Source organism: Cygnus olor, chromosome 1 (genome assembly GCF_009769625.2).
Source record: "Cygnus olor isolate bCygOlo1 chromosome 1, bCygOlo1.pri.v2, whole genome shotgun sequence".
NCBI classification, from domain to species: Eukaryota; Metazoa; Chordata; class Aves; order Anseriformes; family Anatidae; genus Cygnus; species Cygnus olor.
The window spans coordinates 111,866,771-111,881,364 of record NC_049169.1 but is presented as its reverse complement, the minus strand read 5'-3'; the positions used below and the strand labels follow the sequence as shown (position 1 = coordinate 111,881,364).

The 14,594-nt window shown below is 43.0% G+C and overlaps 1 long non-coding RNA gene across 1 annotated transcript; it reads right to left on the bottom strand.

Annotated features, from left to right (window-relative positions):
* Positions 1–759: 759 nt before the first annotated feature.
* LOC121064119 lies at positions 760–14,594 on the bottom strand. Its single transcript, XR_005816345.1, has 2 exons — positions 14,533–14,594; positions 760–1,518 (listed from the first exon to the last, which is right to left on the bottom strand). It is a non-coding gene; the product is annotated as an uncharacterized LOC121064119 (long non-coding RNA).

Below are 14,594 nucleotides of genomic sequence, written 5' to 3'. Positions count from 1 at the left end.
ATGTTAATTGGTTAAGAGCATCCAAAGGATAGCCAGAGTGACAGGGATTAGGTTTTATGGCTCCTCTGTTTATGGATACAGAGGAGGCAGCATCTTCTCAATGGCATCATGTGCATGGGCTTATCTGCACCCTGGACCACCCAATCCACTTGGCAAAGGAAAAACAGGCAAAGGAGCAGCAGCGGTGGTGCACAGCAGAGGGAGTGAGCACTGTTGCACTGCGCCTTTCCTTGCACATCTTTGACTCAGTGCCACGTAAAGATTTCATGAGATCTGCTCTTGTTTAACAAGATCCACTTTCATTTAATGATCTCATGGCCACCGGACCAGCAAAGATGGCCAGGCCTGGCCTCTCCGTTCAACTCTGCCATAGCCAGCAGTCTTCTGTCCTCCAGACGAAGGAACTGTCTCTGCTGGGTTTCCCCATCGTGTGGAACAGAATGGCTGCCCACTGGCCAGGGATGAGCTTTAAAAATAATAGCTACACTACCACAAACTATCATGAGGCACATAAACAAGTCATCCAGACATCAAAAATTGTCAAGGAGCGAGTCTCCTGCTGCTTCTCCAGCACTGAAATAAAGTCCTGCTACTCTGGATTTATACCAGTTATATTTGAGGCAAGTTTTGGCCTCAGGTTTCCAAATCCTTTTATTGAATTAAGGGCAGAATTCCTGTTTCCAGAGTTTCAAATCAACGTGACAACACTGGAGCAAACAAGAATAGTCTATTTAAAAGCAAGCAAACATTTTGCAGATGAAAGACAAACACTGTAGGTATTTATTAAGGCCCTAATCCAACCAAATCTCTAATCCACTTAGAAAAAGAAAAAAAAGCTTCCAACAAGCATTTTCAAGATTCTCAAGAACTCCAAGGCATCTGAAATGCTTTACTTCATCTCCTTCCTCAAAGGTATCCTCTCACTGAAAGCATCTTGGGTTTTCTGGATAATGCTGTGGTGAAGGAACACAGGACCTTTCAAGCTTTTGCGGCATCACAGACTTAGAGATTCTCTTTGCAGCCCATTCCTTGGCCTGTTTTTTTTCTTTTCCTCTCAAATCCAGGCTGGTCTTGAAAATCTCCATAAATGGTTGGACTCAATACCATAGTTTGGTGTACTCCTGCCTTGATGTTTTTTTTCCTCCATGGCTTTTTCATAGAAAAGAAATGGAAGCTGGTGTCTAAGAATGCCTAGCTAACTTTTCTCCTAATGTAGCGGTGATCTTGAAGGCTTCAGTCATCACCACTGCAAAATAATTCATGCACGGGATGCTCCCTGCATACACATGACATATTTGGAGACCCATCTGCTTTTCTCTTTCTTCATGGGCTCTTTCTGCTGTTGCTGTTACGGAGCTGCCACTCCTCTTCTGGGGCAATATGGCAGCTAATATGGCTTAATTATATTTGTTCCCATATGATGCTTTTTCATTCTTGGCCTAGCTTCCTCCAGGTATCTTCAGTTCTGCTTTCTCCAGGCCAGATCAGAATGACTGTCATGAAATCTTAGTTCTCCTTCTGTAATGAAACACAAAAAGTATATTATTTTGGTGTCTATTCTGAAAGCCCACAAAATAGTTCTCCTCAACATAGCTGGTATGGTAAAGAATCTTATATGAAATTTAAATTTTTTTCATTCCAATTGCTTTCCTCCTAACAAAAAAATGAAATTTGAGTTTTAGCAGAAAAGCTGTTTGAAGAGCTGCCTGAAATATGAAGTTTTCCGGAATTGTGTTGTTTCCAAGAAGAAAAAGAACATTTGCCTGTTTTTAGATTAACAGAGGAATAAATACAGATGATTAAATATATCATGAGTCTGAAATTATTTTTATTTTTCTGATGACCAAATGCTGTGCGACTGGCTTTATTGTGCAAGGTTTTTCCCATTAGTTATTTTTAGGGGTTTTAGATTGTATTTTCCCCTAACTGGTGACATAATGTCTTGTTAAGACAATTGACCCAGATAAGACTACGCCAACTTCATCAGAATTGGTCTTATACATCTGGATTTTTGATATTTTGGTGGGTCACAGACCAATAGTCTCTGTGGCATGGAAAATATTTAATTTTTTTTTAGACTGCCAGCTTCAGCAAGACTCCTCCAAGTTGACACTAGTTAACAGTGACCTAATTCAAGCTTGATTGGACAAAGATGCCTGGCCCTAAGGGAAATAGTGCAAGGCAACCCACAAAATTTGAGGGTGAGGCAGAAAAACCTTGTCTTATGGGTCAGCAAGCAACCTGAGGGAATACTGCTGCTTCAGAATATCAACAGCTATCATTTGGGGAAAAGCAAGTCACTGCATCAACATTAAAAAAGCTCCTTCACTAGCTGACTAATCCATCATCTCTTTTCTTGCTCCAGACTGAAAAATCCCTCCTAGTGGAAAGCAGTATGCCAGCAAAATAGTACCACATCTGCTGTGCACTCCCAGCCCCTGCTACACAAGCATGCAGAAGACTCTGAGAGCTGAAGAGCTTGCACTGCCCTCGTATTTTTAGTATCTTCTTACTTACTCTTCTGTTCCCTAGCCTGGTTTCCCAAGGACACAAAGCTAAAGTGATTACGTTGTTCACCCAGCTATTAGCTCTGCAACCCGGCTGTTTATTTCTGCCAAAATAGTGGAGAAAGGGAGGTGTCCAAGAGGTGAGGTATCTATGCCTTCCTTCTGACCTGGCAAGGGAGAGGTCTGGGACACGCTCTCCCGCATGGGACCAACAGCCAGGCAGTCAGCACACCTACGGCCAGCCGCCTGCACAGCCTCACAGGAAGAGAATTTAGGAAACCAGAGGCTGAGAGAGAGAGGGCACAAACCCACAGGAAGCAAAGGTCCTTCCTCATGGAACAACTTCTCTCGTCTTTTGTTTTAACCAGTTGTGTGGACGAACTAACCTCTTTCTTAATTTTCAAGGTCCCGTGTAAGACTATTATGCAATTTAAAAAATACACTCTTAATCAAAGCCGAGGGGCAACCAAAATAACCTTTGAACTCGTTATAAAACAGTCAACTAAATTCAAATTATTAATTTCAGTGTTCAGTATAGTTACTCAGGTGATGTTTGTAGCAAAACTTCATATTCTGCCTTCTAGAGTTGGGCTCAAGATTGCTTAGAGCTGGCTTTCATTTGGTGAGTTAATTCTAACTCAGTATGAAGACTGATTTGCTCTTTATTTAATAAAGTATTTTAATCCTGGATTGGTGTAGTTTTACTAATAATTGTTTCATGCTGATCATGTGTCTCTTGGTTTTATTTTGCATTTTAAAAGCATTTTAATTGCACTTCTAAAATAAAAGCTGGTACTGAGTCACTTTTATTACGATATGTAAAACGTGTCCAGAATATTTCAGGGCCTGCTATGGAGACCAGGTTTCCATCTGACTAGGTCTCTTTAGGGAACAAGGGTTTTTATTCTGTTGTTATATTTTGGCATTAAATTTCTGGAGGCCCTGGTCCCCTCCCTCCTGTCATTGACTCACTGGCTGACTTGTAGTGCTATATTGCTATCCAACCGCAGCCTCCCCCTCCTTCCAGCCTTTCATGCTCACCCCCAAAACCAGGTTTGTATCTGGTCATCATTTCATTAATAGGATTGCATGCTGTTTCTTCTAGCAATGTCCATGGTTAGAGGGAAAAGAAAGCCACTCTGACCCTGAGAAGCGACTACTCTTTTGACTTGACCACTGCGTTTTAGTCCCGAAGTAATAGAAGCCATTGAACTCTTTGCTTTAAAATTTAGCTATAGAGGTATCTACTTCTTGAGCCTCCAGGATGGTGGCAAAGCCCTTTCAAAACTGCATTGTTCATCCCCAAACAAGTCTGCTTAGAATTTGACTGGTGCAGGTGTCCTGGAAAAATACACTGCTCTCTTTTAAGAATGAAGGACAAAGAGGTATTTGAAATCTGAAGTATTATTGGACCTTGCCAATGTAAAATCTGACTGTAGGTACTGAAAGAAAACTGGGCAGGGCCAGAGTATTGATGTAAGTAAATTTCATGTGTCCAATTCCTCTAGCAACCCTAATGTTTACTCTAACAGAAACAGTGCCTCCAGGTATAAAATCCAACCTGGTTCTTTTCTACAGTTAGAAACAGCAATGAATGTAAACTAACTTCTTGGATACCAACAGTCCCAAGAGATATGCTATACCTGACTGACCACTACAGCTTAGGTCGTGATGCCAGAGTACAAACCAAAAACCACCGAGAAGGGGATGAAACATTCAAAATGAGGAAAAGTAAACTGCATAAGCAACCTATATGCCAGACCTTCAGCCAGAGCAAGTCAGCAGTGCTCCAGTAATATCTGCAGCTCAGTTCCATCACGATGGCATGGGCACGTTTTGCAACAAGCAGCTCTGTTTACGAAACTTTAGTGATGAGTGTCCAGCTGGTCATGAAAGGATCAGTCACTGCACCTTTCTGGATAAGGCTGACTGTGCCACAGAGGGCGTCTGTAAAGCTATCATGGCATGTGCTTGGGAGCCCTTAAGCACCCCTTGTCACAGTATGTCAGCCAACATGCTGTTGCAGAGGTTGACACGTCCTTTGCCTTAAACACTTTTGCTGTTCATATGTGCATTATTGCTACTCTAAAGCCCTCTGCTCTGACCAGACACTTTGGCTTTAAATCATGCATGTTCAACTTCAGTAGCCTTCAACTTTATAGTCTTGTTCCAAGCATTTTGTATAATGGCTTCTGTTGGCCACTGGAGCCCAGAATCGCAGGTGAAAAGCTAGTCCACTAAGGAAAAGATGTTACTGAGGATTCAACCAGAATACTTTATTCACACATTGCTTGCCAATATAAGGCTATTTTGAACTGGTGGAGGGGTATCACAGGAAAGGGGAAAACAATGTGTTTGTTTCAAAAATAACTGGTTGCACTGTTGTTTTTGTGCAGCTGAAGAAAAGAATATGAGAATTTTTCTAAATGCCTTGTTGGTGTGTCATGAAAATAACTGCAGAGGAATGCTCAAAAATAAGCCTAGATGAAATACCGAGTATTTACAAAATCTGTGTCTTCTTGAAAAGACAAAAGCTCTAGAGCATCAGAAAGATCCTTCACACTCAAAACCAAAAAAGACACTCTGAAGGCTCAGCAGCACCTTTCCAACATTGTTTTCCAAGTTTGTTTCTATATTACGACTGTAGTACTCTGTCATTCTGATACGGCTAACACTCGTGCTAATGCATCCTTTACACACCAACATGAAGAGTTGTTTATGGTAGTGCAGCAGTTCCCAGGCACTAAGTGGGATACTTTACCATAGCAAGTGATATTCGTCCTGGTATAAATGGGCATAAATGCACTCCCACTAATGACTATACCTTTATAACAACAACAAAACAAAACCATAAAAGCCCACACTTCCGAGACAGTTGTATTGGCAAAAAAATGTGAACATAGGCCAGTCCTTAGCAATGATAATGTTGAAACATTGGCAACTTTATGAACAGATGAATGCTCTGTTGAAAAAACTGTGACTAAGAAGACTGAAGATTGAGAGTATGGCTCAGTGGGATCTGGCTAGCACTCCATAAAACAACATCACACTTCCCTTATAAAAACCCTGCCACTGAAATACCACCCAAACATTAGAGTGCTTGGGAATGAGCAATGAAGGAACCAAACTGCTTCCCTCCTGCTGAATATAATCCTTCATCACTCACTCCCACCTCATTATCTCAGTCACTCAAGGCCACGCATGAACTGCTCTATCCTAGACCACAGTTAAGCCTTCCAATACCCTCTAGTTCTCAGGAGGCGATGTATCTGCTGCTAAACCCTGTTGCAGCCCCACTTCCCATCACATCCAGGACCTCCTCCTCAAGTCCCCACTGCTTTCTCATCTGTGAGCTTTTTGCCTGCCTGCTCTTCACTACTTTTGCCAATACATGCATGCTCTCCCAGCAAACTCCTTCCAGTTTCACCCTTCATCCAGGAACAATACCTCGGCCCATACTGCCTCAAGTTCAACAGCTCTCAGGCACTCATCTTGCCCAAAGGTGGCTGTCCTGAGTCTCCACATCCCTCACACCATCTCATGTTCCCACTGGCATATTCAGTCCCACACAAGACCATATAGGCTTCTCCCAGCCATTACTCCTACCTGCAGAAAAGGCTTCTGGGGCACTGACACATGTAGCAAAAACTGCTTTTTCAGATACGACACATATGCTGAAACTTTAATGAAATGCTTAGAAACATAAAAGCATCTGCCAAACATTGGTTAAAAATTTAATGTAGCTGCTTATGAAAAACATAAATGTTTGTCTGAGGCAATGCTACGGACTGTTGAGAAATGTCACCACTTCATTGACTGAGTTAACTTACCAAGTTTTTTTAAGCAATGATCTGCGGTAAGTTGCTACCTCTTGCTTGAAATTAGGAAAACCAATTTCCTCTTTCATTCTAAAGTCTATTTTTTGCATTTTTATATCCCGGTGGTAGGGAGGATCTAATTAACCCTTTACATTCACTCCATTAGGTCCATTCCTGCATACCTGCTTATCTTAATGTGAGCAAATAAACTCCAAAGGGGACACAGGAGCAACCACAGGACTGAGATTACTAACTCCAGAAAGCTACTGCTGTTTCCAGGACTAAAGCATGGCATGAAGATTATTGCAGAGTAGAACCTTTTGAATACATGTGATCTTTATGAATACAGCCTTTTAAATAACATTTAGAAATTATTAGAAATAAGCTGCTCTTAGCATAAAAACTGACAGCATAAGATTGGGATAATCTAGTTTGCTGCAGCCCTCGGTTGGCTGGTGCTAAGCCCAAGACAAAGCTAAGGACCCCAGGATTTACAGACACACACACAGAGTTCCTCCAGATCTGTTGAATTTAATCCAATCTTTCCAAAGCTCTCGTCTGCTACTTTATACACTCCCCACTATGTTAAACAAAATCCTTTCCTTGGTATCATACCGCGTAGGCCATTAGTCTTTGCAACTCCTTGTAAGGAGGACGCGATTAAAACATTGCAGAGCCGATCAAAACGATTGCTGACTAAAACATCTCTCGCTTCCCCACGGTATCCTGGCCGGTAGCTGCCTCCATCCCTGCTCCCTGACACCCTCCGCTCCTGGGCGCAGCGGAGGGGCTAGCAGGGGAGGAACAAAGGTGGCTCCAAGCCACTTTCGTGCCTCATAACCCGTGCCAGGGCTGCTTAAGCTGTGCTGGCTTGCAGGCAGCCCCCCGGGGGCCCTGATGTCAGCCGAGAGGAACCGGTTGCAACACATGCTGATTCCTCCCTGCCAGCTCCCCTTGGCTCCGCTCCCGTGCCAGGAGCTGGCGGGGGGTGGCCGTGCACCCCTCTGCTGGCCCAGGAGCCGGCCGGGGCCCCTGCTCCAACACTCACCGTGCAAGGCAGAGGGGCCAGCTCCCAGCAGAGGCTGCGGACCCCGTGTCCCTGGGAAGCAGAAGGGATGGAAAAGGGTAGCAAACCTCGTTTTCCAGGGAAATTTTCCTCTAAATGCTCATCCGAGGGAGATAAAAGTCCTGTTTCCATGGCATAAACATCACCATCCCTTACCAACACTTATAAACAGGACACACAACACTGCAAAATGTTTGCCTGGGCTACTAGAGTGGCCGAATCACAAGGGTGAACAATGAGAAGCACTGTTAGTCTCACCGGTCCCCACATGTAAGCCACTCAGTTGCTCCAGCATCACCTGAAAGTATGGCTTGGATTCAGCTACAAGAGCTCAAAACATGAAAAAAATGTTAAAACTCATAGATTCTTCTCCCTGCCCCTTTCCTACCTCTGTTTGTTTGCTTGGTAATGATTACTTCAGCCCTTTTGTGTTGCAAAATGTTGCCGATTTGGCCTTTCATTTAAAAAAAAAATCATTTTTTTGTTTGAAATGATGGGATGTTCCCTCTGTGCTCTAGCCTGGTGCCTGATGACACACGCAGGTCCACATCCAGCCACAGGCTGCCCACATCTCCACGTCCACCTTGGTTGCTCTGCGTGTGGCTGTGGAAGGAGGGTGGCTGCGTTTCCTGTGGGGAACGAGGACATAAACCAAGCAAGTAAATCCAATAAGGAAAACGAGATATTCCCATGCCTTAGACAGACAGAAATACGTGCAAATGTAATGCGATCATTAATTTTCTAGTCACTGGATTAGCACTCTGAATAGGTAGCGATAACATTTTCTACAGCACCCCATTACCTGTATAATCAGTCCTGGCACAGGAGGATTACAAATCCTGCGACCGTGATTACAAAGCCTCCTGATTTCTGGAAGCTCTAAGTGTCACTGATAACACAAATCTTTGTTAAACCTGTTTTATGCGGTGATGGTGTCAATGCGGAGAGGAGGATGCAGACAAGACTCCAGGGCACAGGACGCGGGGAGGAAAGGAGTGGGATGCTGGCAAAATGAGCGTGTGCCTCCTTTCTGTGTCGATACCCAGCCTGACCAGAGCTCATCAGAATAAGTGGAAAGGCTCCCACTGATTTCAGTGGACTTTGGATGCAGCCCCAGAAGCTTCAAAATGTAAACAGACAGATAGGGGTATGCGCCTGCCAGGGTAATTTCCCCTAAATAAAACCACTTTGGCATGAGAGGAGCCCCTCAAATGCATGTCTGTGGGAGGCACGTGTGGGGAAGAAAAGCAGGCCAGCCTGCTGGCATGTGGCATAGCAAGGATCACCACAGCCCAGTTCCCAGGCTGCTGGCACCCTCGGAGCCCCTAAACTCTCCTGCTGTCCCCTCAGGGTCCGTCTGTCCGGGTGGCATGTATAGCACGATCTGTCCCTCCACAGAGGCTGCTGCAGATGGGCTCCAGGAGGGAACAGGGTGAACGGACAGGGATTGCCAGGATCATGCTGCTCCTTCCAGCTCTCTCCAAGCCTCAGGAGCAGCCAAAAGCACAGCACCTTAATGATAAAGGATATATTGTGAAATCAGTGTCAACACGCCTCGTGTCACATTGACTGCTCCTCCAGCCATTCTGCACCGGTGCCCCATGAAAAGTAACAAAGAAGACTGCCCAGACATTTCGGGAGGGCTGAGAGTTTCAATGCAACTCTAGCTTAAATTGCACAATTTCTTTAGGAATTTTACATTTGTCTCAGTCGGTCTATTAACTCTCAATGTTATAATAATGGGCAGAATATTAGCAGCAGGAAAATAATTTTGACCTGCCATTAAAGACATAATGATTAATGCCCATACTTAGCTGTTCATAGTAAACATTTTTCTCCTGCTTTCAGAACAGGAAAGTATTTCAACACATACCAGGATTCATTGTAACATCATTAATCATGATGAATTACCCTAGTATTCATGTGGACGCAAAATATAATTCCTTGGGAATTTCACTGTAGCTTAATATTAATTTGTATTTACTCTGTTACAAACTCTCCTTCCCTTTCAATCCTTTTTTTTTTTTTTTTTCTGTTCCCCCAGGTTCTCTTGCGTAGCCACATACTGTAACATTTCATTTATTTCGTATTGCTTTCTTTAAGCTTGTATTATTTGTTCGTTGTTCTTTGCTGCTTTCACCCACTCAGCTGTTCATTCATTCCTGTTAGAAATTAACAGACTATGTCAAAAGCAGCTTGTCCTCAGTTAGAGTCATAAATGCACCGCAGCATTTCACTAAGGATACATGACAACAATACAACACCATAGCCTCCTCTCTCTTTCCTACTTCCCCTACTCTAGATTTCAGACTTTCAATCCTCAGTCCTGCAAGTTAATGTTGCACTTACACACCAAAAACTTCCCGTCTCGTGCTGGTTCTCAGGATATCCCATGCTTCTTAAATTCAAGCACAAAACATCCCAATCTTAACAAATTTCAGATCTTAAAGTGAGGGAACTCAGTACTCTGGGGTCAAACTACGTATCTTTTCTGGGAATAGTTGCAATGACAAAATCATTCCCTCCTCCTTCAGATTTAATAGGGAAACCAGTATAAAAGTCCTTGGAATTAACAAAAATGAATAAACAACAACAACAACAAAAGCATGAGCCCTACACAAATTTATGCTCAAAAAGATGTCCTGAGGGCAACTACTGAAGTAATCTGGCTGGAAAGACCAAAGAGCAGATTTGTTTGAATTAGCACAAGGAAAAAAAAAAGAAGGAAATTTTCCATTGCCCCAGAAAAAAGAGAACTGCGAATTCATCCCAATGATTTGTCCTCCAACGGTAGCTATCATGTTTAACATAAATAAAATCTTTATTCATAGCAAGCTTAAACAATATACCTCAAAATATTTCCTTGGTGCGTCGATGTGCATTTTGAACATCTGATTAAGAAATTCTTAGCCACGGGCACTACGTATTTTTCTTCATACATCATCCTTTTTACACAATTATGTTGCGTGTCATACATTTTTGATGAATGGAATATTTACGTGAGAAGATGCTAGCAGAAACATAGGCTCTGCCATAACCGATGAGGCAGCTTGTCCATCAAGCCCCAACATCCAGCCTGGGAGGAAAACATTCCCTGCTGGTACGGTAGGAAAAAATTACAGTCTGACAGAGGCCAGAACCAGAGTTCTGGATCTGAAAACACACCGATTTTGAGAAAAATAAGACCCATCTCCAAAGCACACACCCGGGGCCCTTCTCTAAAGGCCCAAAATTCCGGTTCCAATTCATTCTACTGTACTTCCTTAAATATCAGGAAAGATTGACTATAGATTTGGGAAACTCCTTAAGATCAGCTTCTTGAAGCCCTCAATTAAATCATTTTATTAGAATTATTAAATACCGAGAAGGAAAATATCACATGGGAAAACTCCACACCTTATTATACAACCAGTGGGATGAATAAAAACAGCTTTTCTACCATTTGCTGTCCTTTATCCCCTACCCAAACCAATTCACTGCAGCTTTCCCTGTGAGATTCCTATCAAGGAAGAAGCAGAACACAGTGCAGCTAGTTCAGGGCTGCACATGGGCTCACCAGCCAGCAAATCACTTGGTGGTGATGCGTTAGTTTGACCTTCTCGCTCTCCTGATTCTGATTTCCATGAAACTGGTAGGAAAGAAATATCTCTGCAAACCCAGCCCCTCTATCCCATGTAGCTGAAATTAGCCACAAGGGACAGAAGTGGTAGGGAAGGAAGAGGAGAAGGACAGCGGTTACACAAATGGCAGTTCCTTAGGAAACCCAGCTACTGCTGCTAAGGACCAGCATCACTCCTGAGTCACACCAGTGCTGCCGGCACCAGGGGGGTGTGAGGGGGCTTTTCCCTCACCTTTCCCTTCTGAGCACAGCCCCGTGTCTCCCCTGCCACATCACATTGCCATGTACCTGCACCAGCTGCCTTGCCAGATAAGAGCTTCTCTTCCCCAGCATGTATAGTGATGGCATCAGATTGCTCACTGCTATCATGCAGCTGATCTTCGGTTATCCATAAATCTTTGGTTACCACTTAGATTACACAAAACAGTGAGCAATTACTTAAATTTACCTTATGACTCATTACAGATTAGTTCATTAAGTGAATAACCCCTCCTCGATCATTACAGATACAATGAAGCACTGTACATAAGCGAATTCCTAAGTCATAATTAGGAACTCACTCGTGTACGGTGTTTCATTGTATCTACACCCATCTCCCACTGCACACATTGATATTTGCACACGTAACACAACCTGTGTCTTGTATTTGTATACAACTTGTGAAACATCAAGCTGCTGTGAGATACCATTGTGTGGCTGTGGAGCTCACCATGTACTGGCACGGATGACATCATTTCATAGAGTCACAGAATCATTAAGGTTGGAAAAGACCTCCAAGATCATCTGGTCTAACCGTCCCCCTACCACCAATGTCACCCACTAAACCATGTCCCTAAGCACCAATTCAATGCAAGACTGGTAAATAAATCCTAATGGTTTGCTACTCAGATAAGGACTAGCTGCAGCAAGTTTTCTCCTGTTCTGGGTTGGCAAATGCCCTGAGACATGGCAAAGGAAGCAAGATGCTGACACTAATCAACAGAGCTCAGTGAGAAGATAGATGGGGAGACTCCCAGATCCACTGGGGTCCAAGAGCGTAAGAGATAGTCAATGCTCTCAAGACTGGATGGGTTCATGCTACTTCAGACCATCCAAAGTTAGAGAAAGCTGACCAAGATGGGCTGGGCAGTGCTGAGAAGAAGCACAAAGTTGCAGAAGAATCTTGGGCACCCACAAGTGAAGGATCCTGCAGAAAACTGAGGCAGGAAAAGTATTCAGCATTTTATGCTTCATAGTTTTCTGTTTGTTTTGTTTGTTTTGTTTTTTAGTAGCTCAGGGTACTTGCTGTGCTATCAAAATAAGAATTAGGACCTTTTAGAATCTGTCTGACGTCTGGTACCTCTACTATGTGCTGCAGCTAACACACAACCCTGAAAACCATACAGCAACCAGAACACGGGTCTACTTCTGCTCTGGAGGGATGTGTGTCTGTGTGTTACGAGGTGTGGGAGGCATTAACACTAACTCTATAAAAGGGGTGAAAAAGAGGGAGCCTCTGCACTGGAAGTGGGTGAGAGGACTTGAGGTGTTAATGACATCATGGGACGTGGAGTGGAAACAAATGGAAAGTATTTTACTACCTTGACAATTTGTTCTCGACTCAGTCAATTGAGTGAGTAAGGATGATTTGTGAGATTTAAAATTGGTTCAACCTTCAAAGTCCACTGAGGACCTAGCAGGAAACCACTCAGATTGTAGAATTCATCTCTGGTCAAAGCCAACAAGGCCAATAGCCATCTCTCTCATCCAATAACTGAATGCCAAGGCAAAGGCACATGCCACTTTGCTAAACTTTGAGCTTCCACATCTCCAAAAGGAGGGCATCACGAGGCCCCAATCTGATACCACAATATTGACAGGAGGTGAACGTTCTCCCAGCAACAGCAGCCAAAGGGCAAAGTCTTCCTCCTTAAAGATAACATCACACAAAACAGTCACGCTTTTTTTTTTTTTTTTTAAATAGACTAATGAGCTATTGTATCTGGGTGGATCACGCAGCTATTGTATGAGTCATACCTGGAGATTTATTCAATTATTTTTCTCCATTAAGACAAACTGCCAATGAAGTCAGTGGGAGCTTAATCTGAAAGGGAAAGTGAAGAGTGGAACAAGAGAAACATTTACCCCCTGGCCATTTAGATCTTATTTCAGCCTTATTATATGGCTGAAAATCACCTCAGGTGGTCCATAAGGCTGAAATGTGCTCTTCTTAATGGCAGTCTGTTTCTGCGAACCCAAAAGACTGCCAAATTCTGCACATTTTCACACACGTCTAATTTTACTCAGGAGCACCCCAAAATAACCAGGATCAAGATTAAAAGACATACGATGATATGGCCAAATGACAGCATTTTATATTTGGACATATTTTTGCATCACTTATTTGGCTCTGAAGCATAGTTTAAATCCGCATTACCTTTAGTCTTTAACTTTTTAAGTAATCTTCTCTTCCTTTTGTAAAGCAATGATATACTTTAAAAGGTCCAGTTCTGCTTGCACAGCAGTGGCTGGCTTTACTTTGCTATGAAAGGAGGAACTGACCTTAATGCTCCACTTGATCAAAAGTGTTTTAAAGTAAGTTTTAAAGGTCAGATGAACCAAGGAGCATCAAATAATTGCATAAGTAGCTGGCATAATAAATAGTTAACTATACGCTTTCTCCAACGCACTGGTAAACTGGACAAATTGGCAGGATGCTTGTGAGCTATGTCTCTTCAATAAAAAAGCTTCCAAAACAAGCAAACCCTCCATGGTTATGTTTGTATTATTCTTGCTTAATCTGAAGCAATCTTGTTTAAAAAAGAATTGGTCAGTGCTCAGCGAGATTTCGTGATTAAAAACAAAACAAAAATCCCACAACCAAACGCATTGGGTCAACAGTCGTCCTGATGTCATTTTTCTCATTTCAATAAAACAACACCAGGAATGCCTGTGATCTGCACCACATACTTGCCAACAAACTCTGATCAATGTACTACTAAGATAGTAAGAATAATAACAAAAAAGCAGAGAGCGAAACTGGCCCCTTTCCTGCTCCTGGTGACGGCAGAGCAAAGACCTGTCATTTGCTCCTAACAGTCAGCATGAATGATAGCAATATGAACGCTAATTACACTATTTGTTTTCTCTTTCATTTTTGTAGTTTGATAATATGAATGGCCACTTTTATCTTCAATGCCTCTCAACAAAACATTCCCTTGTTTTCATCTGAAAAACAGTGTGGGCTGGGTTGTACTGTCTCTCACCAATTTTATGGCTGTTGCAGTGAAATTACCCTGCATTTACACCGACAGAGATGTCGGAGAGCAGTAAATCCCTACCTGTAACGATATACACTGGCGTTCCTTCAATAGTGGCTGTGTAAGAGCTAGCCACAACTCCACTGGAACATGGGCCAGTGTTACAAGATACGCTGCCAGCCTCCTGGGAAACCCTTTTCTGCTTCGCTGCTGTCCCACCTTGTGGAGCAATGACTGGGGCATCTCAGCCCATCCCTGGGAGCAGGCTCCCAGCTCTACTTACTCTGGACTTTGGGTGAGACCATCATCTTAGTTCTTGTCTTCTGTAAAACATCCCACAAGTGC